Source organism: Hippopotamus amphibius, chromosome 3 (genome assembly GCF_030028045.1).
Source record: "Hippopotamus amphibius kiboko isolate mHipAmp2 chromosome 3, mHipAmp2.hap2, whole genome shotgun sequence".
Lineage (NCBI taxonomy): Eukaryota > Metazoa > Chordata > Mammalia > Artiodactyla > Hippopotamidae > Hippopotamus > Hippopotamus amphibius.
The window spans coordinates 139,160,533-139,187,568 of NC_080188.1; the positions used below are offsets into that span (position 1 = coordinate 139,160,533).

The window sequence follows — 27,036 nt, forward strand, 5'->3', positions numbered from 1 at the left end:
TAACAATCTACAGTGGAAAAGGATTTGAAAATACATACATATATCTATATATATATATATATATCTGAATCACTCTGCTATACACCTAAAACTCAATATTGTAAGCCAACTATACTTCAGTTTCTTAAAAACAAAAACAAACAAAAAACAGAGGGCCTCCAGTAACAAGTTCCCCTCCAAAAATGCACTAAAACCCAAGCTAATCCTTGGAAATGCCTCAATCTATACAGGCAAGTTTTATGAATTTGTAGGGTTTTATTACCTTAAAGCATCAAAATTCTGTTTCAAGCCTTTAGGCAAAATTCATGAAAATCCATCACACATTTCCCTATATTTTAAAACAAAGTATACAAAACATAATGATTTTCAATGATGGCCCACCGTCATTAAAAACCATGAGATAATGGAATTTTGACCTTAGAGATCAGTGCTATTATAATTGCTTTCTTTTGAAATCTTAGAGAACACTGTTCAGCCTCCCAGTCACTCAGCTAGCGGGCTATCACTGTGAGACTTTATTACATGATCTGAAACACAGCGATTCCCTCAAGCCGGATAAGGTCATGTTCTTTCCTCTTATACCAAGTGTGCCTCGCATATTCTGCTTCCTTTTGAAATTTTCTCTGCAACTTGTTTCAACTTTTGGCGGCCCTTTTCCTTACACAGAGTAGACTTACCTGTAGCTTTCTTGTCTAGCTTAGGAAAGGTCTATGTAAAGTAGGAGCTAACATACCGAGGGAGGGCTTCGGTGCAAAGTTCTCCAGGTATAGCTTCTGTCATACAGATATCATTTCCTTCTGCACCTTTAGGGAGGGTTGATTTCCCACTTCTCAGCACTTTGCCAGATAAGTGACATACTAACTGTATGTACATGGCTCAGGTGAGTAATTGTGGCATGTTCCAGAAAAACCAGGACCCCTGAAACAGTTCAGAGCTCTCCATTTAACTTGAACATTTTTTTAAGCGGCAAGAGGGAAACTGCTGAATTTAAAAGTAAAATTGTCAAGGCCTATTGGATTTTATATGACCAGAAAGACAGATATATAAGTACAGACAAATATGTTATATACTGAAGGACTGACATCAGAATTTTCCAAAAGGCTGTCTAGAAAACATGAATTTCTTGAAGCGACTATAGCTATACGTGCAGAAGATATTTGCACAGGCCTGCATAACAAGACAGAGTATTACTATTTCTTGGCTCTGTTGCTTCCCTCTTATTTTTATTTCCTCTATAAACTATCCTGTCACACATCCTCTAAGTCAGGCATTCCCAAACTCCGGGTGGCAGTTACCGTCTGTAGACCAAATAAATGATGTCTCGCACATATGTGAACTGTTATTCTTCAAATGTCTATATATGCTGTTGTGGTCAAGAAAATTTGAATTCATTTTTTACATTGTTATTGGTTCACAGCAGTGTTCGGTAATTAAGCATTTTCTTTTCTCCAACTGAAGTGACACTGAAAGGGCAGGTGACCCCACACAGCCTGGCAGAGCTGGGTGGCCACGATCACAAGCCCAGGACACCTACCCCCTTGTTGACGCTTACATGAATAACAGCTGAAGGTCCTTACATCTACCTTAAAAGCAAAAGTCTCAAGAAGCCTTTCTGGAATATTCCATCCCCACAGTGACCCTGATCACCCCTTCTATCTACTTCTTCTATATTATCTTTTCAGACTTGCCTGTCTTAGCACATTTTTATTTTAGGTGAGTATGCTTTCCCCTGCAGATGGATTATAAATTCTTCCTCAGTTTCCCTTTTGAATTCCCAACAGCACTCTGCATGTGGGAGAAAATAAATATTTTATATTCCCCTTACTCATTAATATCTACTTTGATCTGATAATTCAATAGAAAGAATATGTTTTTCGGAATCTTGACTGAACCTAGCTTTGAATCTCACATGACCGTGTGTTATCTTCTAACGTCTCTGAGACTCGATTTCTCCAAGAGGAACAAGAGAGTGAAATTAACCTACTTCATATGATTATCAAGGGGAATACATGAAGTAACATGTGTGAAAGCAGCTAGTGGAGTGGCTGTCGGGAGGTAAACTCAAATGTTTAAGAAAGTTATTTAAGACACAAAAAGAAAGTTCAATTCCTTTTTTCCCCTTCAAATTTTAATTAAAACCAAAGAGGTTTCATTTGACCCCTTAAGTGGATAAAACAGAGGAGAGAGAAAGATGTGTTGCAAGAGACTAAAAAAATGGAAGCATCTCTGACTCCACTGGGAGCTTAGGGCCTGAGAGCTCAGTCACTGCAGAAAAGCGCTCAGCTCAGAACTGAGCTGCTTGGTAACCAGTAAGGCAGGTGCTCGAGCTGGTACCCAGGTGACCAGCTGCCTGAGAAGCATGCAATTTTGATTTACCTCCATCTGTGATGAGCAGAGCTGATGTTCCAAGGCCACAACCCCCACCCTGAGAGCGCAAAGCTCATCTTTTAAAGCTAAAGAGGGAAGCGGATGGCTGAGAGGGTCTGAAAATGTCCAATCAGAAGCTTCTAAATAACAATGAAACTCAGTCACTTCCCCAATAGTCTACATCAGTGATTCTCAAGGAGGGGCGTTTTGCCTCCCCTCCCATCTCAAGGGACATCTGGCGATTTCTAGAGACACCTTTGGTCGTCACATCTCAGGGGATGCTGACATCTAAGGCCAAGGATGCGGCTAAACATCCTGTAATGTACAGGGCAGCCTCCCGCTCACCCCCAACAAAGAACTATCCAGCCCAATATGCCAGCGGTGCTGAGGCTGAGAAATCCTGCTTTATAGGAGTAACTGGGTCCATTCTACTGTTTCCTATATACACTTAATAAATAGATCAAGAAAAATAAAACAACTCCTTCCATAAACAAATTCACAAAGATGCTCCAAGAAGACAAGGAGAGACAAACGCTAGGCTGAGAAAGACTGAGATGATTACTTCTGTCACAAGATAAACAATGATCACTATGCCAGTTGGCTTTACCCTTAATGGTTTGTTTTATTCACCATCCTCACAGAGCCCAGGAAACACATTAAGCTCATATGGCGAAAATGGAGACTATTTTTCAACAGCTTAAAGTGGTATTCCTTCTGAATACATTTTTGACTGATGACCGTGTCCGAGACAAATGCCACCATACACAGCCCTGAGGAAGAAGGGATGTCCCCTCCCTCCCTCACCACATTGCCGCTCTCGTTCCGGGACACTCCTAACTTCTCCCTTCTCGTTCCCCATGCAGCTACCCCCCAAAAATGTTTACTGAATACCTATCTGGTGCCAAGCTTTACTTTGCAGCTGCGACACAGCACTGAACATCACATCAAAATCTCTCCTCTCCTGGAGCTTACATTCAGGGCACAGGGGACACAGACAGCGAACAAATAAATAATAAATAGTAGACACTTCCAGTTATAAGATTAATAAATACTAGGGATGTAAGGTCCAACATAAGAAATATAATTAACACAGCCGTATGTTACACATGAAAGTTGTTGAGAGTAAATCCTGAGTTCTCATCACAAAGAAAAACATTTTTTTCTTTATTTTGAATCATGAGATGATGCATGTTCACTAAACTTATTGTAAGAATCATTTCATGATGCATGTAAGTCAAATCATTATGCTGTACACCTTACACTTGTACAGTGCTGTATGTCAATCACATCTCAGTCTGGAAAAAATACGAAAAGAAACAATTCGATAAATTAAAATCTAAAACAATAAATAGATAAAATAATTCCAGAGAGTGGTGGGTGCTATGAAGTAAAATGGGGTAAAGGGAAGGGGGTGAGTGCGTGGGCTGGCAGTGAGGAGGCAGCAAAGTCTCTCCAAGGAGCTGACCCTTGAGACCAAAAATGACGCAAGGGAACTTCAGGCCCAGGGAAGAGCCCCTGCAAAGGCCCTGAGCCAGAATGAGCTTGGCATGTTCAACGGACAGCAAGGAAGCTGGAAAGGAGTAAGGGAACAGGAGAATGGCAGACTAGGGAGAGGGTCAGATGACGCAGGGCGCTATGGGCCGTGGTCAGGAGTGTGGATTAGATTCCACGTGGGACCGGAGGCCCCTGGAGTCGTGCATCTGTCTCATGTTTTAGAAGGGGTACTATGCTGCTGGCTGAAGAAGGGACTGTAGGGGCCAAGCATGGAGGCAGAGACACCGGTCAGGAGGGTGCTGCTATAACCCAGGTGAGAGATGAAGGTTTGGACCAGGGTTGTGGTAACAGAGGTGGTGAGAAGTGGTCAGGTTGATTAATCTCCAACATTTGAGAGCTAAAAGGGGCCTTAGAAGTAACAGTCTAACTGTGTTATTTTACAGATGATGCAACTGTAAGGCCCAAGAGGTAAAGGGAGTCACTCATAGTCATATACTTAATTACTGACAAACCTCAGTTTCCTGATTGCCACCACCTCACCTCTGCCCTTACCCAGCCATTCCCAGGCCTGGGTAGGGAATGCAGAATACATGTAGGAATATAAACCCTCTAGAAGGTAGTCCCAGTCAAGTCTAAAATAAATGACTACCTTTGCTGAGGGTAAGGTCACCAATGACCTCCTAGCCGAATCCAATGGGCCCTTCCTTTGGGTCTCTCCAGCAACTGACAGCTTTGACAACTTTCACTTTTTTTCCTGAGACTCCCTCTTCCCTTGGCTCCCCTGATCCAGCTCTCTCCTCCCTACTAGTTTTTTTTTAATTAATTAATTAATTAATTTATTTATTGGCTGCATTGGGTCTTCACTGCTGCATGCAGGTTTTCTCTAGCTACGGCGAGCAGGGGCTACTTATCCTTGCAGTGCCCGGGCTTCTCATTGCAGTGGTTTCTCTTGTTGCAGAGCATGGGCTCTAGGCACGCGGGCTTCAGTAGTTGTGGCACACGGGCTCAATAGTTGTGGCTCACAGGCTCTAGAGCGCGGGCTCAGTAGTTGTGGCACACAGGCTTAGTCGCTCCGCGGCATGTGGAATCTTCCCGACCCAGGGCTCGAACCTGAGTCCCCTGCATCGGCAGGCAAATTCTTAACTACTGCACCACCAGGGAAGCCCCCTACCAGTCTTATATCTACCTGCAATCATCCTGCCCTCTAAGTGTTACTCTTTCCCGAGATGCCCTCTGAGGCAATACTGTAAGAATCATCTACAGAGGAAATTGTGTACTTTCCTTCCACCTCTTCCGCTTGCTTTGTAGTTGCCCAGGTTTCCTCTGAAGAGTCATCCTTTTCCTCCTCTGATTTCATGTGCCTTCATGGATGTGGCACACCATCGATGTGTGGTCAAAAGCATATTCCAACTCCCTCTTACCCAATCAGCTTATAAGACATAAACGGGACTGTTGCTGGGATAACTGGGAGGAAGACAGCTCCCCCTCCATTGGATTTGAACCTTCAGCTTCCCCTAGCCATCATGAGAGGAGAGCATAAGTCAAGGGGAGGTAAGAAAACAAGTCCTGATGAAACACTTGGACCCTGGACCCATGCCTGAAGCCAAATACACTCTTGAGCTTTTTACTGACAGGAGCCAATAACTTTCCTTTTTGCTTATGCCAATTTGAACTGGATCTTCTACCACTTGCAAAAGAAGAGTCCTATTTGATACCTCATCTCTCCCTCTGTAGGTGCCCTCTCTGTACTCACCGAAACAATGATGACTCCAAAATCTCCATCTATAGCCTAGACAACTCTTGGGGGCTCCAGATTCATATCCACCCACCCAGTAGATGTTTCCTCCCATATGTCACACTTGGGCATCTCAGATATAACATGTGCAAAATGGAATTCATCATCTCTGTTTCTATCATCTCAATATGCTATTCTTCATGTTTTCCTCTACCCTAGAAAAAAACATCACCACCCACCCAAATCACTCAAGACAGAAACCTAAGACATCCTAGACCACTCTTGTCAGAAAATCCTGATGGGATTAAGGCCATGAATGACACTTTCTGACCTTGGATAGATTAATGAACATATCTGAGCTTTGGATTTTCATACTGAGTTGCTAGGATTCAATGAGATAATTTGTGTAAAGCAACAAATATTCGTTGGTTCCATTCCCAATCACAGACATCCAGTGCACCACTAATCCTAACTCAAAACTTCATCCTCACTGCCATTATCCCAGCTCAGAGCCTCACCAGCTTTCCTCTGAATGACCATCAGATGTTTCTATCTCATGTTCCTGTCTTTGATCTCACTCCTACTACAATTTGTCCTCCCCACTGCTGCAAGGCTGATCATCCTCTACACAAACCTGGTCATGCCATATCATTCTTTGGCATCTGCAGAATCTACTCACTTAGAGGATCCTCTACTTCAGCTATACTGAGTAAATCACAGTTCTCCAACTATGCACTGCTGTTCTCCAATTCCATGACTCTGCACATGACAATGGTTCCATTGTCCAGAACGCCCTTTCTCTCTCTTTTCCCACCTGGAGAAGAGTTCATCCTTAAGACTGAGTGGGAAAAAGTCACTATAAAAGTGAAAGGAAATAGACAGGCTACATTGGCTAAAGAGGCTCACCATCAAATTCAAACCTTGACCTCCCCGTGTCAGAAAGGAGGGAAACTGAAGACCAGTAAAAGAAAAGATATAGTAATTTTAAATAGTTTTAGATGAAAAAAGCGAAGAAGAAATGGAGAGGCAGGAGAAAATTTAGGAAAATCTAATTGTGAGACAGCAGACACAAAACTTAAAGCCATAGAGAGAAGTCATAGATTTAACCACATAAAAATTAAATACCTCCGCACAACTGAAGGTACAACAAGCAAAGCTGAGAAGACAAAAAGGCAAGATGTTGATTTATTAACAAGAAAAGGATTAAAATCCAGAATTTAGAAAGAGCCTCAGAAACTGATGAAATCACCAACAATTCAAATTGTTAAAGGATTTGATGGGTGTTTTCAGGGAGTGTAAATCCACATTAACCTCTCTTTTTTTTTAAGGGCAGACTTAGAAGAACCTATCAGCATTTAAAATGCACATAAGGGGACTTTCTTTGTGGTGCAGTGGTTAAGATTCCAGCTCCCAATGCAGGGGGGCCTGGGTTCGATTCCTGGTCAGGGAACTAGATCCCACATGGATGCCACAAATAAGAGTTCACATGCCACAACTAAGGAGTCCACAAACTACAACTAAGGAGCCTGCCTGCTGCAACTAAGACCCAACAAAACCAAATAAACAAAAATAAAATTAAAAAATAAATAAATAAAATGCACATAACCTTGACATGGAATTGTCTCCAAGATGCAGGTTAAAAATTTTAAATTCCACAAGCATAATGGGGTATTTAGTATGCTACCATATTTATTTTTTGGGAGGGAGAAAACAAAAGATACATTTTACGTGCCTATAGATGCATGGACTATATCTAAAAGAATACACAAAAACTGGCAAAATTAGTTGTACACAAAAAGGGAAATAGAGGGCTAGGGCAGGAGAGAAGTGTTACCTTTTATAGCCTTTGAATGTCATGCCTGACGTATAATACCTATCTCCAAATAAGCAAACCTAAGTAATTAAACAAATTCAATCTCTTTTTCTGCATAATCCCCAGATATCAATAAACAAAGGGAATCCTGCTTAGATATTTAAAATATACATTCCCTTTGAGCCCCCAACTTCACTTCTAAAAGTAACTTTTATACAGACATACTCTACAAGTACACAGAGACTTACCTACAAGGATGTTGACTATAGCCTTGTTTATAATAGATGAAGCTGGAAACAATCTGAAAGTCCCTCAACAGGAGAATGTTTAAACAAATTATGGTGAACCTCTACTATGAAATACTATGTAGCCATTTACAAGAATGAAGTGTATCTATGTTATTGATATTGAGAGACACCCAAGACTTATTGTTAAGTCAAAAAAGTAAGTTACAGGGAATTCCCTGGCGTTCTAGTGGTTAAGACTCTGTGCTTTCATTATGAAGGGCCTGGGGCCCAGGTTCAACCCTGGTTGGAGAACTAAGATCCCACAAGCTGCGAAGCACAGACAAAAAAAAAGAAGAAAAAAGAAAGTAAGTCACAGAGCATATAATTATGTATGATCCCCATTTATGTATTTTAAAAGGTATATCCAATATACTAAGGTTGGTCCTAAAGTTAGAAATGCAAATAATATTTTATCATGTTTTATAATATAATATCAATAAACTATATATTATGTATTCATATTCACCTATATTTCCAGACTTGATGAGTATATATTTCTACATTGAAAAAGACCTGGAAAATAATACGCATAGAGTGGTTACCTTTCAGATGGAGAGAGGAAGTGGAGGAGAGGTAGAGGGAACTTTATTTTCCTATACATTTTTATATTTTAAAAATCTTTTATAATAACTCATACTTTTGAAAAATTACCATTCTTGGCATGCTTTCCATTATTTACCCAAGGTCACAGGCTTGTAAGTTGCAGGGCTAGATGCAGGCTGTCTGACTTCACACTGTGCTCTTAATACAGTGTGATCTCACCTGTTACTTGAGTATAAATCAAACCCAAATCCAAATCAAATGCACCTCCATGTTTCACCTCTGGCCACATTGAAAACTCCTTCCTTTATGCTCCCAGCATTCTCTAAACATATCTGCCATGAATGCCATCCTCTGCCCTGATGGGCACATAAACTGGCCAATGGAACAGATAAAAAGTAGTTGTAAGCACTCTCTTGATGCAGGACTAGAATCACACATGAGATTAGTACTGGCTGAATGAATGATCATTCCTCCAATCTTCAGCTAGCACTGAGAGCTATCTCCAACTGTGCTGATGTCTTTTGCTCTCCAAGAAAAACAGCAAGACACCACTTCTCCCCTCCAGTCATGCTTTACTGCATCTCAGAAGGACAGCAAGTACTTCCTAAGGTTGCAAGCTGGCAGTCTGCAGGCCACAACCAGCCCGCACACCTAATTTGGTTGCCTGGCACATTTTGAAAAAAGTTTTGAATTAGTTGCTAATTTTAAAAACATAGAGCTTTCTTCCTTAAAAATTTGCAGCTTCCCCCAAATTCAGATCAAGCAATGTGCTGGCACCTTGTCACACCTGCTCCCATCTCTTTATGGGAAGGCATGCTCTACACACAGACCCCTCCTGCATGCAGGCTTCCTGACTGGCCCCAGCAGCAGACTTTACATCACAGAACCGTACCTCCTTTGGCTGCCGTTTAGATCAGTTCCAGCTCAGCCCATTCTGTCTTCCACAGAACCCAAACAACGAACTCCGCCCCTCTGATCACACCGCCAGGCCTCGTTTCTGCCTCCCACTGCACAGGGCTGCAACACAAAGAGAATGGTTTGACTACCTGAGGCTTGGATTTAGTTTCTGAATGCCAAGCAGGCCTCCTAGTGAAAAGTTCCTATTCTTCCCATCATGGCAGTGGAGCAGTAGGGTAACGAAAATCCTGAGTTCAAGGACCCACCTGTGTGACGGAGGCCATGTGAAAAGCACTGCCAGGTGAAAAGACCTGAGTTCAATCCTGGCTCCTTACTTGCTGAGTAGAGTACTTCTCTCAAGTCTCAGTTTCCTCACCTGTAAAACTGGCTAATAACACTCTGCAGGGCTGTTACCTGAAGGAAATTTAAAACTCTGTATATAAAAGTGCTCGGAAGCATCTTAGAAGTACAAAATGAGCACAGACTAAGACAGGAACAGAGGGGTGCTGTGGAAGGAATGACTGAAATGGGTGGCTGAATCCCAGTTAAAGAGAGTTGGATGATGAGCCCTTGTCTGTGTGATCTGAGGTACCTCCCACCTCCTTTCTCTGCTTTGGGAGCCTGGGAAATGCCTTTCCTCTCCTGTCTCAGTGGCCGTAGTAAGAGGGATGATGAGGGAAAGCCGCCTGGTATTTCTCCATGCAGTAGCCCTCCGAGGCTCATTTACGGGTCCAGGTCTCAGGCGGAGAAGAGGCTAGGCTGAATCCGTGCTGGCTGGACGCGGAGCGGCACCGTGAGGCCCATTACACCACCACTCCCCGGTTCCTCCCCGCCCCCCCAACCCCACCCCCGGCCTGGTACCATTATCCCAACTTGATACGTCAAGGAACCGAAGTCTTTTCCCTCCAAAACCACACCACCTTCACAGGGAGGAGGATCAAATGACCTGCTCCGAAAGCCCTTCGCAAAACACCAACGGTACAACAGACAACAAAAACAGTTTCAAAGATGTGAGCCAGCACACCCCTGTGTCATTCCTGGAGAGCGGACCCCTCTGAAGCGCCCCAGAGCATCGCAGTTATCCAACAGACACTCTCATCCCGCCTGCCTTTGTCAAGAGGTTGCACGGGGGTTGAGCTCTGGCCCAGAAGGCGGACCGAGTCCCCCGAAAGCTAATCGAATCTCCCTCTCGAAGACCCGAGGAACAGAGACGCCTACCTGGCGGCGCCCAGGTGGGCCGGGCGACTTCTGGGCACATCTTCCGCCCAGCTCCAGAGACAGCGCCCCGAGCCCCGACTGAAAGGATGTAGCTCACCTGGTCCTCACGGATCTCAGCTGAGGGTCGAGGCCGCTTTGCCCCACACACCTGTCCCAGAGCGGGGCGTCAAGCCCCTTGGCCCTAAGGGGCGCGACCCCAATCAGCCGGGTCGCGGGCCCGCACCGATGTCCTCCCTTCCCGGAGGTCTCGGAATGGGGCTTCGGGCGGCGCCAGCGGAACGGGGCGGGCTGGCGGAAAGGGCCTCTCAGAAGCCCCCGGCCGCAGGGGAGGGGCGCGCCCCCAAGATCTTCCCACAAAGAGCCCCAGCTGCCCGAAGCAAAGCGGAGCGCGGCGGGGAGGACAACCCCCTACCTTCAAGGGGGCGCGGAGAGAAGAAAAGCGCCGTGGGGGTGGGGAGACGTGGGGGAAGGGGGCGCAGGGACCCCGCCCGGCCTGCGCCTTCCCGCCCGGCGCGCTGGACTCGGCCCCGCTCCATCCCTGCCGGCGCCCGGCTCGCCGCCCGCGCCCCCGCCGGAGCTCACCCAGGAGCCGCCGCCACGGCAGCCCAGGGCCCCGCCGGGCCGCCTCTCCGCCTCGGCCGCCGCCGCCGCTTCCTTCCTCCCGGCCGCGCTCGGGGGCCGGAGGTTTCGGGTTTCAGCCCGCCGAGCCCCGCGCCGCCCCTCCCGCCGCCCCGCCGCCAGCACGCGGACCCGGCCGCGGCGCAGGCCGAGTAACTTGGCGGCGCTCGCGCCGCTCCTCGGCCGTCCCGGCCCCGCCGCCCGCAGGCCCCCGCCCGCGGCCTCCCGCGCCCCGCACCGCCCAGCCCGCGCCCCGCGCGCCGCCGCCCCTCCCCGTCCCTCACGCCCCTTCCTTCGCGCCTGCCCTCCCTCCCGGCCACTTTTCCATTTCTTCCCACGATCGACCGCAGCTGCTGCTCTTTGTCTCGCCCCTACCCTCTCGGCTCGCACCACTTTTCTCCGGTAAAGCTTTGTGGTCCCTCCTCGGGCCTTCCCCGATCCTGTTCCTCCGTCCCAGTTCCAGCCGTTGGGACGTCCCCTTTTCCATTTCTCTCTCCATCACGCTTATACTTTCGGATTCTTCCCCTAGGCTCCGCACAGCCCCATTCTCCTCCTCCTGCTCCTCTTCCTCCAATCTCGTCGAGGATTCCTCCTGGCATCGCCTTTCCTGCTCACCTTTCATTCATCCAGCCGACGTGCTTGAGCATCTGCCTGGTGCCAGGCACTGTGCTGTGCCCTGCGAACATCACAGTGAATCAACTCGCGAAGCCAGCCTTTGAGGAACCCACAGCTCCTGGGAGTGGGAGGGTGGGTGTAAACAGACCTTTACAATGCTACTCTACTCTCCCTCTCAGCCGAAAGGCCGGGGACCAATAATTACACTACACAAACCAGGGCTCTGCCAGTTCGGAGGACAGAACAACTCCTTCTCGGTGTTTTTTTCCCCTTCCTCACTTCCCGCGTTCTGTACCGTCCTCAGTCTCCTGCGTTTTCTGTGCAGCAGCCTTAAGAAGGGGACCAAAAGTTGAAGCAAACAATAAAACTGCTTTAAGAAACGAGGGGAAGGGATGGAAGGAAGAAAGGGGAGAGAAATGGGGCAGCAAAAGAATCAGGTAAGAAGTGTTAAAGCCTAGTTCACCGAACTCCAGCAGACACTGATGCTATGCCCAGAGCAGGATTCAAATCCCTCTGAAATCCATCCGCTTTGATAAACGCATTAGTTATTCCCGTGTCTACAGACTGGCACTGTGGGAACTGCTTCCTTCTCATTATTAGGCCACTGAGGTACCACTGAGGATGATAATTTACTATCTAGCACCTGCCAAACACCCAGCTTGTCTTCAGGGACATATGGGATAATAGGGACACAGAAAGCAAATGGATGCCTTCATATTCCTGTGGGACAGATGCTTTATTTGGTCAAAAGCTGAAAGCTGAGACTCTTCTCAGAGTCTAGGTCACTAGCAAGCCAGATGTTCGAAGGAGCTTAAAACAGTCTGTTCTCAAGAGTATTTTAGACTTTTATTCTGAAATCTCTGTTTATTTTTTTAATTTGCGTTGACTCAGACACTGGCTAAGCTTTGTGGCCCTGGGGGAGTTATTGAAACTTTCTGAATCTCAGCTTATTCATATATAAAATAGGCATACCCACGCCTGCCTAGCTGTAGAGTTACAAGGATGAAATGAGATAATGTAAGTAAATCACCCAATGCCATAGAGAGCTAAACCCTTTTGAAAGTTGGTATTCAAGAAAGGTCTGGTAATATATGCCTTCTACTGGCATGGAGAGAACGAGAATCAAAAACAATTATGGCTCTTTCAGCTCCATATCCACCCATGATGCAAAAGATGTCCTTCCCAGACTTACTCTATTTCGTTTTGAACTCTTCAATTGAAAACATTGTTTTTTTCCTGCTACTCATTATCAAATATATTATTTATCACAAAGGCTTTTCTTCCCATAGCTCATAGGCTCAGGACTTACTGTGCATTCAAGGATAGAAATTGTTGCCAACAAATGCATTTTTTCAATTGCTCTCTTAAGATTTTTTCTTCTTCTAAAGCAAATACTGAGCTGTGAGCAGTATTCAAACAGAAAACATAGAAAAATATTGATTATTTCACTAAATATCGCTATATAGATGGCAGTCGTGTGAGAAACATGACATTGATTTTGTGCAAGGATTAATTTCTAAGCAAAAGATATAGTTTTCTTCTCCCAAATTAGTTTCATAAGCCATTTCCTTTGGGGTCTCCCCTAAAGACTTCTGAACTAATATAACGATAGGGCTTATCCAAGTGAATCCTAAATGCTAGTTGAAGAATCTACCTATGATGAAATGTCATTGGTATAAAATATCTTTCCAGTACAGCAGTTCACATAACACTAGTCAAAGCAAAACTTGGAAGAATATTGCATGTTCCACAGGAATATTATTCCCTCCCTTTTCATACACTGAATCCTTTTTACCCTTGATGTCTCAGCTTAAATGTCCTCTCTGACCAATCTAAATGACATTCTCTAACCTCTGCTCTCTCTCAGAGCCCCAATATAAAATTTATCCCAATTTATTATACATATCTACTTTTTCTATTTATTTGTTTATAGTATACCTCCACTTGTAGACATAAATTCCATGATAGCAGGAACCCAATTTGTTTTATTTACCACTATAGGAGCAGGGCCTAACCTGATAAAACATTTAAAATATATTAATGAATATTAAAGAATGTCTTCAGGGGCCTCTGGTCCTCAAACTTTGGGCTATATAAGGATCCACTGGAGATTTCTTAAATACAACACCAAAAGTACAAGTGATTAAAGAGAAGTCTGACATGTTGGATTTCATAAAAATTTAAAACGTCAGCGTTTCCTAGAACACCATCAAGAAAATGAAAAAACTCACAGAATGGGATAAATTATTTGCAAATCATATATCTGGTAAAGGACATGTATCAGAATATATAAAGAACTGCTACAACTCAATAATGAAAAAGTAAACCACCCATTTTTTAAATGAGTGAAGGATCTGAACTTACATTTTTTTCAAAGGAGATATGTAAATGTTCAATAAGCCCATGAAAAGCTGCTGGATATCATTAGTCATTAAGGAAATGCTTATCAAAACAACAAACTTCCACCTTCCACCCGTTAGGATGGCTATAATGAAAAATACAATAACAAGTATTTTGGAGGATGTGGAGAAGTTAGAACACTTGTGCATTGCTGGTGGGAATGTCAAATGATGCCACCACTTCAGAAAACAGCCTGGCAGTTCCTCAAAGTGTTAAACCTAAAGTTACCATAGGACCCAGTAAGTTCACTTCTAGATATCTAACCAAGAGAAATAAAAACATACACCCACTCAAAAATCTGTATCTGAATGTTCATAGCAGTATTATTCACAATCGCCAAAAAGTGGAAACAAGCTGAATGTCTATCAGTGGATGGATGGATAGACAAAATGTGGCCTATTCATACATGGAATGTTATTCAGCCGTAACAAGGAACAGAGTGTGATGCATGCTACAACACGGATGAACCTGGGAAACATCATTTATGCTATGTGAAAGAAGCCAGACACAAAAGGCCACATATTGTATGCTTCCATTTGTATGGAATATCTGGAATAGGTAAATCTAAAGAGAGAAAGATTAGTGATTGCCTAGGGCTGTGGTGGGGAGTGGTCTGGGAGCGAGTGCTTACTGGGGTGCAAGGTCTCTTTCGGAGATGATGAAATTGTTCTAAAATTCGATCGTGTGATAGTTACACAACTGTGAATATATGAAAAAACAGTGAATTCTACATTTTTAATGGATGAACTTTATGGTATGTAAATTATGTCTCAATAAAACTCTTTTCAAATCAAAAGAACCCCTTGGGGAATTTGTTAAGCTGCTGAGTTTCAGGCTGCGTTCCCAGAGATACAGACTCTTCAGTTGTGGGTAGCTGCCGTTTGCTCTTCAGCATCTGTTCCCACTCCTGCCGGCAGTGTACCCTCAAATTTCCTTCAGGAAACCACTGCTTCCCCCTGGAGGTCAGCAACGGGGTTTACATAGGTTTGACCTCTGCTGCAGCTCTAGGGGTGGTCTCTGTCAGCATCTTCCATCCTTCTCAACCACATGATTGGTTCAGGGATGCAGTAAGAATGAAGCCTCAAGGATATTTTGCTGAGAATACTGGGTGGAACCAAAACTTAGGAAACAGAGTACAGAAATGTATGTGTGTTGGGGGGTGAGAAGTAGGAGAATTTAGGTCTTGGCTAAACTATTTGATCCCAGATGAAGCCTTCCCCGATGTTGATATACCCCTGGACCCATCAGTTGCAGGACCCAATAAATATTTTTAAATTAAACCTATATGGGTTTATGTCTCTGTTACTTGGAACAGAAAGCATCTAACTCAGTGGTTCTCAATATGACATTTTGGAAATTGTGGGAGCATTTAGGGGTTATCACAAAGATTTAGAGAGTACTCCTGGCATTTAGTGGGTAAGGGCCAAGGATACTAGATGTCTTGCAGTACATGGGACTGTCCTAGGCAAAAAGAACAATTCCTCTCACTTATGACCTTTGAAGGACTCACAAAAAAAAGTTTATCATTTCCTTAGTCTAGAATCAGACTATTTTAATCTGAGCACAAAGATGTTTGTTTTGTTTTGTTTTGTGTGTTTCTGTTATATACCAGTCTGTTCAGGAATGCCATTATTGTGTAAATTGAGGAAAAGGTGTACTTTGATTTGTTCAAACTTCACCAAAAATTGTTCATCAGTTTGGAAAGTCACTGCCACTCCTGGTATCAGGTTTACCGGTACAAACTAGGTGACCAGGTCTGCATTCCTGTGCATTTTGTTCACGGTGATCCTATCCATAACTGCAGGTGTCTGACCACTTCGTAACGTCATCCAGTAGAAGAACATTTTGAAACAAGTATAATTTTGTTGTTCATTCATTCATTTGTTCAACAACTGTTTTCTGAGTATCCACAATATGCCGGGAAACAAGAAACATAAAAATCCCTGCCTTCATGGAGCTGATATTTGGGTGGAGAAGACACTATAAAATAGCAAGATATATTCTATTTTAGGTAGTAATAAGTGCTAAGAAAAGAGAATAAAGCTGAGAAGGGAAAATGAAGTCTCAGAAGTAGGGTTGGGGCTTGAATAGGGTAGTCATGGGAAAGTTCACTGAGAAGGTGTCTTTTGAGAAAAGACTTGAAGGAAGTGAGGGAGTCAGCCAAGTAGATATCTGAGAACGAGTGTTTCGGGCATGGAGAAGAGCCAATGCAAAGGCCGCAAGGAGGCAACATCCTTAGGTTGTTAAAAGGACAGTGAGACTGGACTTCCCCGGTGGCACAGTGGTTAAGAATCTGCCTGCCAATGCAGGGGACAAGGGTTCGATCTCTGGTCCGGGAAGATCCCACATGCCATGGAGCAACTAAGCCTGTGCACCACAACTCCTGAACCCAAGTGCCACAGCCACCAAAGCCTGCACACTCTAGGGCCCGCATGCCGCAACAAGAGATGCCACCACAATGAGAAGACCTCATGCAACGAAGAGTAGCCCCCTGCTCGCTGCAACTAGAGAAAGCCTGCACACAGCTACAAAGACCCAATGCAGCCCAAAAAAAAAAGAGGGAAAAACAAAGGACAGTGAGACTAGTGTGGCTTGAGAGGCATCAGTAAGAGGTAGAAAAATAGAATCTGAGTTCAGAGAGTAAATAGGAGGCCAGATAGTGCAGAGTCTTACAGATCCTTTGGCTTTTCTCTGGATGAGGAAAGTTATGGATGTAAATGTGATATAATCACTCCTTATGATTATTAACATTAAGAGTATCAATTTAGGGGCTTCCCTGGTAGCACAGTGGTTAAGAATCTGCCTGCTAGTACCGGGGACACGGGTTTGATCTCTCGTCTGGGAAGATCCCACATGCTGCCAAGCAACTAAGCCCGTGCGCCACAACTACTGATCCTGTGCTCTAGAGCCCGTGAGGCACAACTAATGAGCCCATGCTCTGCAACTACTGAAGCCTGTGTGCCTAGAGCCTGTGCTCCGCCATAAGAGAAGCCACCATAGTAGAAGCCCGAGCACCGCATGGAAACGAAGAGTAGCCCCTGCTCTCCACAACTACAGAAAGCCCGCGTGCAGCAGCAAAGACCCAGACACAGTCAATAAAATTTTTTAAAAATTTTAAAAAAAATTTAAAAAGAGTATCAAATTTAAAGTTTCAAAATTCCATATCTAAGTAGATTATGTTATCATAAATTTCATTTCAGGATACAAAAAAGTTGTTACCAAATATTTGTTCTTTGTTAAAAGGGTGTATTAGACTTGAGAAATGTTCCTCTAACGAATATGGCAGGTCTGGGCTGAGACCCCTGTATTCTGCATCTTATCAGATTACCCCCAGTTGACCTTGATGCATAGGGCTGCGACCCATAAGTTGGAGAACAAGGCTTCAAACCTACAGCTCAGTTCTTTCTTCTGTTGTGATATCTCGCACGTAAGCAGTTTTCTCTTCTGCCTTTGCATTGTGCATGCTTCCAGGACAGGCTGGAGGAGTCTTACAAAAGAAGACATCGACACAATATGACTGATACAATAGCTCCAGCAAACTGAAAACCAGGAAAGGAAGAGGGAGCAAATGATCCCATAAACTAGTTTCATGGCAGTGGGTTTATTCTGGGTTGTGTCTACCTGTGAGTGAAGCCATTCATGATTCTATGGGCTGCAGACTTCACTTGCAACAGTCTCATCTTGCAACATCTACTCTGTGTTTGTGTGTGTGTATAGGGTGGAAAAAGAGAAGGGAGAAGAATCTGTCCAAAATTACAGGAGATACGAGCATTTGAAAATTTCTATAGAAACCTTTTGCTTTTAGGATGGTGGATTATCTGTAAAATTGTTGGTTAAACCCAGGCTACTTTTTCAAAGATGGTCTTTACAGAGTACACAGATATTCAGATCTAACAAACATATATTGGGCTTCTACTATGTTCTGATGGCCTTACTGGGCATTTTATTTGTATTATTTCATAGTCCTGTTATGACTTATGAGCTGCTAGTTGACAGAAACTTCTGTTCATCATATTCAAAAGTGAGAATTTCAATTCTGTAAGCAGTCCTTTCTCCCACTCCCACCAAAACATTTTATGTAACTTTTCTCTGCCACTGTATCCACATCTGTAAACTGGGGATCTTGCCTGTACTTAACTCATTAGATCCTTGTGAAGATTAAATGACATAATGAATGAAAATATCACACATAGTAAGTGTCCAATAAATGCAGGTATGTGGGAACATGTAAGTGTACTCACACATATGCACTTACACATGCTGCAATGAACTGAATGTTTGTGTTCCCCAAAATTCATGTTAGAGCCTAACCCATAATATAACGGTATTTGGAGGTGGGGCCTTTGAGAGGTGATTAGGTCATGAAGATGGAGCCTTCATGAATAGGATTGATGCCTTTATAAGAAGAGACAGGAGAGATCTTGCTTCTCTCCCTCTGCACTCCACCTTGTGAAGATGCAAAAAGATAGTTATATGCAAACCAGAAAGCAGATCCTCACCGGACACAAGATCTTCTGGTGCCTTGACCTTGGACGTCCCAGCTGCTCAATAAGTACTATATGCACTGTGTTCCACCCTGCTGCCTCACCATCCTTCAGTAGAACCTGTATCTGCAGGGCCTATCTCTGGGTGCAATAGAACAGGGAAGCACGGGTGAGGTCATCCAAAGAGCTCTGACCTTCCAATCCCAAACTAGGTTAATAAATGGTAAAGAATGGCCTCTGGCCTAATATATACAATATATAGTTTCCAAATAAATGGGCCTTCTCTACTACGACTTTTATTAGATGGTAATGTGAATACTTATTTTCTTAAATTATCTGTTCATTAGTAATATTATTTACAGATGACTTTTTTTTTTTTACAATTTATTTATAGATAAAGGTAAACTGGGACAATATCTTTGTCAAATATCTCAATTCTCATATTAAAATTGATGATGTTTTGCTAGAATAAAACTTTAGGTAACCATCATCCCCACAAACTAATGACTTTGTCATTTAAAAACATCTTGGCTCTCCATGCAGTAGAATACACGAGACAAAAATAATGAAATAGATCTATTGTGCTTACGTGGAAAGTTGTCCATGATACAGTAAATTAAACAGGTCCAGAAAAAATATAAGTAGTAAGACTCCATTTCTGTAAACATACATGTGTCTGTGTGCATGTTTGCATGTGCACTAAAAGAAGCCTGAAAGAGTATACATCTGTTGACCTTAAAGTTGAAACAGTGGATTATTTTACCAGCAAAATGAGCTTTTTCAGGAATAGTAGAGAATAACAATTCAGGATAAGCAAGCCACAGCAAAAACCACAGGCAAGTCCAACAGACAAAGGAGAGGAACATTATTTTATAGAAAAAAAAGAAATTGAGGTGGGGTTGTTTTGAATGACAGTTCATTGGAGAAAAGTGAGAATTCAGAGTGAGGACTGTTTCTCATTGGCTAAATTGCTGAGGTAGTTGATTTCTTAGGAGATGCAATGTTCATCTTTTCCTGTTGGGACCTGTAGATAATGATTCTTTCCTGTTGATGATTCCTCTGTCTGTAATGGACGATTCTTCCTGTTACCGGGGTGGAGTGGTTCTGCCTGAGGGGTCCGCCTTCTGGCTTCCTGTATTTATTTTAGTGAGGTTTCCCTTTTATCAATTTTCACATACCAAACCAAGAACAGTGATGACATTTGGATGTGGGTTAGTGGAAACAGACACTTTTTCTTTTTACTTTATACACTTTCAGTATTGAATTCTTTATAGAAAGTATGTATTATTTCATTATTTTAAATATATAATCTTAAAAATGCAGTTAAATGCTTGATAAATATATCCAAATACAGATATTAATATATGTTTTCATCTAAAGCAAGTATTTGTTGAGCACATTTCGTGTACTCTTGAGATACATCCAGTGAGCCAAACACACAAAGTTTCCTGCCCTCAAGGGGCTTATATTCTAACCAAAATTAGAGCAGCATAGGGTAGTTTTCAGTACTAAATAGGGTGATTAGCATAGGGCTTACTGAGAATTTGATACTTGAGCAAAGACCTGAAGGAGGTAAGGGAGAGAATCATTAGGATGTCTGAGAAAGGGCCTTCTAGACAGATGGATCAGCTAGGGCAAAGAATCTAAGGCAGGAGTATACCTTGCATCTTTAAGGAACAGCAAGTAAGCTGGGGCGGCTGGAGCAGAGTGAGTAAGCCAGGGGAGCAGTGAGAGGTGGTGTGGGACAGGTAAGAGATAAGAGAGAAAAAGGTATTTGTGTGGGGACTCACAGCTCATGGCAAGGACTTTGAATTTTACTAGGAGTGGAAGTGGGAGAAATTTGAGCAGAGGATGATGGTGTCTTGGACCAGGATGCTATCAGTGAAGGAGGTGAGAAAGAGTTGGATTCTGGCTATATTTCATAAGTAGAGGTAATAAGAGTTCCTTATTTGTTGGTTGCGTGGGATAAGAAAAAAAGAAGTGTCAGGGCTGACTCCTGGGGTATTGTCCTGAGCGGCAGGAAGAATGGAGTTGCCTTCAACTGAGATGGAGAAGTCTGGAGGTGGAGGTCAGTGATGGAGTTCAGAAATTCATTCCAGACTCGACAAGATTGAGATGTCTGTTGATTTTCCAAGTGGGGATGTGAAGTAAACAGTTGAAAAAAACTATGAGCCACAGACATAAATTTGGGAATCTTCAGCCTGTAGATGGATTTTAGAACTACAAGATTGGATGTGTTAGTTCCCTAGGGCTGCCGTAATAAAGTGCCACAAACTGGGTGGCTTAAAGCAAAAAAAATAATTGTTGGCTCACAGTTTTAGGGGTTAGGCATCTCTGAACAAAATGCCAGCAGGGCCACACTCTCTCTGACACCTGTAGAGGATAATCCTTCCTTGCCTCTTCCTAGCTTTCTGGGGGTTTGCTGGCTCTCCTTGGTGTTCCTTGGCTCACAGCTGCAGCACTTCAATCTCTACTTCTGTCATCACATGATGCTCTCCCACTGTATCTCTATTTCTATGTCTCTTCTTCAAAGGACAGTGGTCATATTGAATTAAGGACCCACCCTACTCCAGTAGGACCTCATCTTCATCTTAACGGATTACATCTGTAATAACCCTATTTCCAAATTATAAAGTCACATTCTGAGGTACTGGACTTCAGCATTCTTTTGAGGGGACACTATTCAGCCCATAACACTAAGGATGGTATCACCAAGGGAGTGAGTGATGAGAGAGAGGAGAAGAGGACCCAGGACTGAGCCCTGGAGCCCTGCATCACTGAGGGGTTGAGAAATGGAGGACCCGTTCAGGGAGGTTGAGACAGGAGGTGTCCTGGAAGCCAAGTGGAGGACGTGTGTCTAGGAGGAGGGAGTGATAAGGTGCACACTGGTCAAGGACGAGGGGTCTTGAGAATTCATCTTTGCATCTCATAGAGGTTCCTCTTTGACAAGAGCATTTTGGAAGAGTGTGTGGGCCAAAGCCTGATGAAGTGGGTTCAAGAGTGATGGGAGGAGAGAAATCAGATGAGTATAGAGACTCCTTTGAGGAGTTGTGAAGCAAAAATATCAAGTGTTTCCTGGCATGGGAAATGGAATCAAGAGAAATTTTTTTCCCTCTTCCTTTCTTAAATAGGAGCAGAAAGAGCATGGTTTTATACTGATAGGGATAATCAGGTAGAATGAAAAACTGATGTAGGAGAGAGAGGGGAGAATTGCTGGAGAAATGCCCTTGAGTAACGGGAGGGATGGGATCCAGTGTGTAGGTGGAGAGGTCGGCTTAGGCAGTGGCTGGGGTGGGTCATCCATGGAAGGGGTGGGACGTCCCCAGACCTGCCTGTGGTGTATGTGGTAGTGGGAGTCCATGGAGATCTTCTTCTGAGTGATTCAATTTTCGTAATGAAGAAGGAAGCAAAGGAAAAAGCTAAAACTGGGAAGGGGGAGGGAAGCAAGAAAAGAAGTTGTGAAAATATCATCCGAAAGAGTGTGTGAATGAATGGTCTGGTGTGTGATTGTGGGTCAGCTTCAAGGGCCCGTTAGTTTCATGATATGAATTTAAAGTGGGACCTATCCGGATAGCTGTTTTTATTCGGGAGTGGATATATAAGTATTTCATCAAATCCAAGATACCACTGATGGCAGATATGTTATTCATCAAATCCAAGATACCACTGATGGCAGATATGTTATGATTTCAGAGGTGTTAAAAAGTGGAAAATACTTAAAAACTGATGAAACATCCGTATATCCTAATATATGTGGATATGGTTATATGTGTATACATATGCCAATATACATGTATATATATAGATACAGAGCAAGACACACACACACACACACACCCCCAATATACACATCTCCTAGCTGTATTCCAAGCCAATTTTCTGGACCCTTTTACTAAGGATACCCTGTGTCCCCCTTGAATACCCTGATTTATGGTGCTGAGGTCTTCCAGTTCATTCAAACAGATTTTCCCCATATTGCTAAGTGAAAGTGTCTTTTTCTGCCACACGGTTTATTAGCTTTCCCAAGGAAGTCCCTATTATGATGTTATCAGTCACCACTCTGGTTACAACTAGAGTGGAAAGCTGGGTTCCTGGGGGCAGTGAGTAGCCTTCAAGATCCAGTCCTCCTGGGAGACTTTGGCAACTGCTCAGGGCAGCCAGGGTTAACTGTTTCCACCCTCTTCAGCTTTCCAACCCCTTAAATCTGAAAAGTTCTGCTGGACCTGACTCTGGTGGTCTGCACAGGTGTGGGAGGCAGAGGTGGGGGGGGGGTGGGAGTCAAAACCCCAGGTCTCCCAGTCCCCAAATCTGGGGTCCAGCCAGACCCAGATCTCCATTTACAAAGTGCAAACTTTGGGTAATTCAGTTATTATTTCTTCAGTTCAGTTTTCTTCAATGTAATATGGGGATAGTAGTAAAATACCTCGTGGATTCTCCCTGAGAGTTAAACGTGGTCATACACATGGTGGTTTAAAACCTGAAAACTCTGCAGTTAGACTGCCCAGGTTGAAACCCCATCACCAGCACCTACTGGCTGAGTATTTTTGGGCAAGTTACTCCCTTTTACTCTCCCTCAGCCTTATTTCTCCTTGAAAAATGGATATGATAAGACCTATTTCATAGAGTCTTGATGAGGATTAAATGACATAACGCTTGTAAGTGTCTAGAACTTAGCAAACGCTAGGTTTTTAAAGCTCTAGTTAGTTACGTTTAGCTATTCTCATGGATCTTAGTATCATTATTATTACTATATTAGAATCTGTCAAACTGTAAAGTACTGAGTAGGAATATAAAAGATTATAATAATTTTCACCATTATCATGGCTCTCACCAAAAGATAGCATATGCCAAACCAATAAAGTTTTTATCCAGGAGGTGGTTCAAGAGTTTGTGTAAAGGGTAAATCCCAAATGGATCAGAGATTTGAATGTCAAAAATGAAGCCCGAATAAATTCTAGAAGAAAATGAGGATTCATTCCTTTATAAGTGGGAAAAAGTTTCCTAACTATGACACCATCTCCAGAAGTAATAATAATAAAAGAAATATATTTAACTACACAATTGAAAAAACTTTTTTGTGAAAAATCACCATAAGCAAAATCAAAGAAAAAATGATAAACTGGGCAAAAAAAATTTGTAACTTGTGCCACAAACAAAGCGATAGGTGACAATAAGGACTCTGGCACAGGAATGAGAATTCACGCCCAAATGGCTCAAATAAAGATATTTTAATGAAGGGATAACATGCAGAGCTATGAGCAGGGAACAAACCCAGGGGTGTGACCTTCCGAGAGAGACAAGTAGCATCAGGATGTCCTCGGCTCCCCTCGGGCTGAAGAGACAAGGAGGAAATAATGTTATCCGAGTCCGCTGGGAGCTGAACTATTGAGAAGGGAGTGCTTATGAGAGCTTTATCAGGAGAGATGTCAATGCTACAACAACCAGGAAGATGAAGGGGAAAATAACTCAACCTCTTTCTCATCCCACCCTCCCTTCTTTTGCAGTGCCTCTCATTGGCCACACCCAACCAGAGGCCAACTATCAAGGGAGTCAGGGTAATGGAATACGTCAGGGTGAGCCTCCCAGGCACACATCCAGACAGTTGGTTGGGAGGTGGCAAACAGATAATAATCAGCCCAGGCTAGTATCTCTAATTTGTGAGGAGCTGTTAAAAATTCAGAAGCAAAATACCAAAATACCAAATAATTAAAAATGGGCAAACAATGAAGACAGTTCACAGAAAAAGAAATGTGAAATGCCCCATAAACACTGGAAAAGATGCTCAATTTCACTCCTAATAACTGAAATGCAAATTAAAACGGTTCTAGGACCAAGTGTTGACGAGTATATGGAGTGACCAGTGCTCACACATACTGCTGTTGGGAGTGTAACTGGTACAGCCACTTTGCAAAAATGTGAACCACTGTCTGCTAAACCTAAACATAAATACCTCATGACTTGGCAGTTCCCCTTCTAGCAGAAATGTGCACAGATGTTTACAAAAGACACATATTGGAATGTTCACAGCAGCACTGCTTATAATAGCCCCAAACTAGAAACTACCTAGAGGCCCATCAACAATAGAATTTATAAATAAATTTTAAAATATTTACACAATGGAATACTATGCAGTGATGAGATTGGCTGACTTACAACCTCACACAACTGTTGGATAAAATAAAAAATGCACAACGTGAGAGCTATGAGTTTCAGTTTTATTTGGAAAATTTACTGAGGACTATAGCCCAGAAAAGAGGCTCTCAGATAGCTCTGAGAAACTGGGGTGGGGGGGGCAGTATTTATAAATTTTTTGGCTGGGAAATACATGTAGTCAAGCATACATCTTGGTAAAAGATGACCGCTCATCACAAGAAACAGACATCTCAAGTTAATGATTTTTGTGATTATCTATGTACGGGAAAATGCAAGAATCTGGGGTCATTGAAATTCTTCCTTAGATATGCATGTTAACTGTCTAGGGGCCCACATGTCCACAACACAGAATGCTTCATCCTGTTTTTCGACCTGAACTCCTTTCAGGGTGTATAGCAGGTCAATGACTAACTGCAGTAACTAATCATTTGATCCTTATACAACTGAATTTCGGGCAACATTCTTTGTTTTACATAGCAATATGGGTGAATCTCACAAGCAGAATGATACTTTTTTAAAAAGATCCTAAGGAGCTATTTTATATGATTCAATTTATAAAAAGTACAAAAAGAGGTAAAACTAATCTCTGCTTTTAGAATTTGGGTTAATGGGTGTAGCGAGGTGGGTAGTAGCTGTGAGGGAATATGGGGGATAGTGCAGGTAACTTTCTGTTTTTTGAGCTGGGTGTTGGTTGTACAAATGTGCTCACTGTGAAAATTTAGTGAGCTGTATACTTCCGGTATGTGCACTTTTTACATGTGTATCACACTTTGGTAAATATTGGGTTGGCCAAAAAGTGCCTTTGGTTTTTAAGTAAAAAGACACATTTTTCATTTTCACCAAGAACTTTATTGAACAATGTATTCACCCTTTTTGTTCCACTACCTTCTGCCATTTTTCAGGCAACTTCATAATTCCATCTTCCCAAAACTTTCAATCTTTCTGAGCAAAGAACTGTTCCAGCTGCCTTTTACAGTCTTCCAGGGAATTGAAATTTTTTCCATTAAGAGAATTTTGTAAAGACCGAAATAAATGGAAATCCGAAGGTGCATTACCTGGTGAATATGGCGGATGAATCAGAACTTCCCAGCCAAGCTGTAACAGTTTTTGCCTGGTCATTAATGAAATAAGTGGTCTTGTGTTATCCTGTTGGAAGATTATGTATTTTCTGTTCAATAATTCTGGATGCTTTCCGTCGAGTGTTGCTTTCAGTTGGTCTCATTGGGAGCAGTACTTGTTGGAATTGTTTGATTTTCTAGAAGGAGCTCATAATAGAGGACACCCTTCCAATCCTACCATATACACATCACCTTCTTTGATGAAGACCGGCCTTTGGCGTGGTTGGTGGTGGTTCATTTTGCTTGCCCCATGATCTCTTCTGTTCCATTTTATTGTACAGTATCCACTTTTCATTGCCCGTCACAATTGGTTTTAAAAACGGAACATTTTCTTTACATTCAGGTAGAGAATTTCATGGGGAAATAAAGTCAAGAAGATTTTTTCCGCTTCTGTGGAACCCAAACATCAAAGCGATTAACATAACCAAGCTTCTGCAAATGATTTTCAATGTTTGGTTTTGAGTATGTCAGCTATCTCCTGCGTGGTATAACTTTGATTGTTCTCAATTAATGTCTCCATTTGATTGCTATCAACTTCAACCTACCATGGAACATTGTCCAGCGAGAAATCTCCAGCACAAAACTTTTCAAATCACTTTTGACACATTTAATGAGTCATAACACCTTCTCCATACTTCACAAATCTTTTTTTGTGTTTCTGTTGCGTTTTTCCCTTTCTTGAAATAATAAAACATAATATGCTAAAAATGTTGCTTTTTTTCCTTCCATCTTCAATATTAAAATGGCTACACAAAAATTCACCAATTTTGATAAGCTTTATTTTAAATGCACACTGGTATGACAGGTGTCACAATACAATCTAACAAAATTGTTTCGAATGACATTAAAGACAGCTAAGTGCTACTAGAATCATCTTACGGAAGAAACTGAATGAACCTTTTGGCCAACCCAATAGTTTTTAGAAACTACACTATATTGTATTTCACCTATTAGATTGAGAAAAATTCAAAAGTTTGAATACTTCATGGGAAGTATTCAAGGGAAGGCGTACTTCATGGGAAAGCAATTTGGGAGCCAGGTACTCTCACACACAGCTGGAGAGGGCATGGAAGCTCTGCATCCCCGGTCCCCTTATTTTGCCCTACCCATCTCTTCCCTCTGGCTGTTCCTGAGTGTATCCTGTAATAATAAGAAAGTAGTATCCAGTAATGGTAAGAAAGCACTTCCCTGAGTTCTGTGAGGCATCATAGCAAATTATGGAACCTGAGGGGAGTCATGAATAGAATTAGGTAGTCACCAGACAGAACTGTGAGTAGCCTAGGCGCCCCCTTTA

General features: G+C 42.8%; 1 protein-coding gene across 12 annotated transcripts in view; it reads right to left on the minus strand.

Moving 5' to 3' along the window:
* Positions 1-11,701, minus strand: part of GPR161 (G protein-coupled receptor 161) — a 52,207-nt gene extending 40,506 nt beyond the window's left edge. For 2 of the 12 annotated variants that reach the window (XM_057726453.1, XM_057726441.1), the window contains exons 1-2: positions 10,452-11,184; positions 9,132-9,256 (exon numbers count right to left, since the gene is read on the minus strand). The gene's annotated coding sequence lies outside the window, so the exon portion shown is untranslated. Of the gene's footprint in view, positions 1-8,162; positions 8,210-9,131; positions 9,257-9,402; positions 9,551-10,354; positions 11,185-11,587 lie in introns of those variants that run through there. The other 10 variants (XM_057726445.1, XM_057726447.1, XM_057726442.1 and 7 more) reach the window with 10 other exon arrangements.
* Between the last annotated feature and the right edge of the window lie 15,335 nt (positions 11,702-27,036).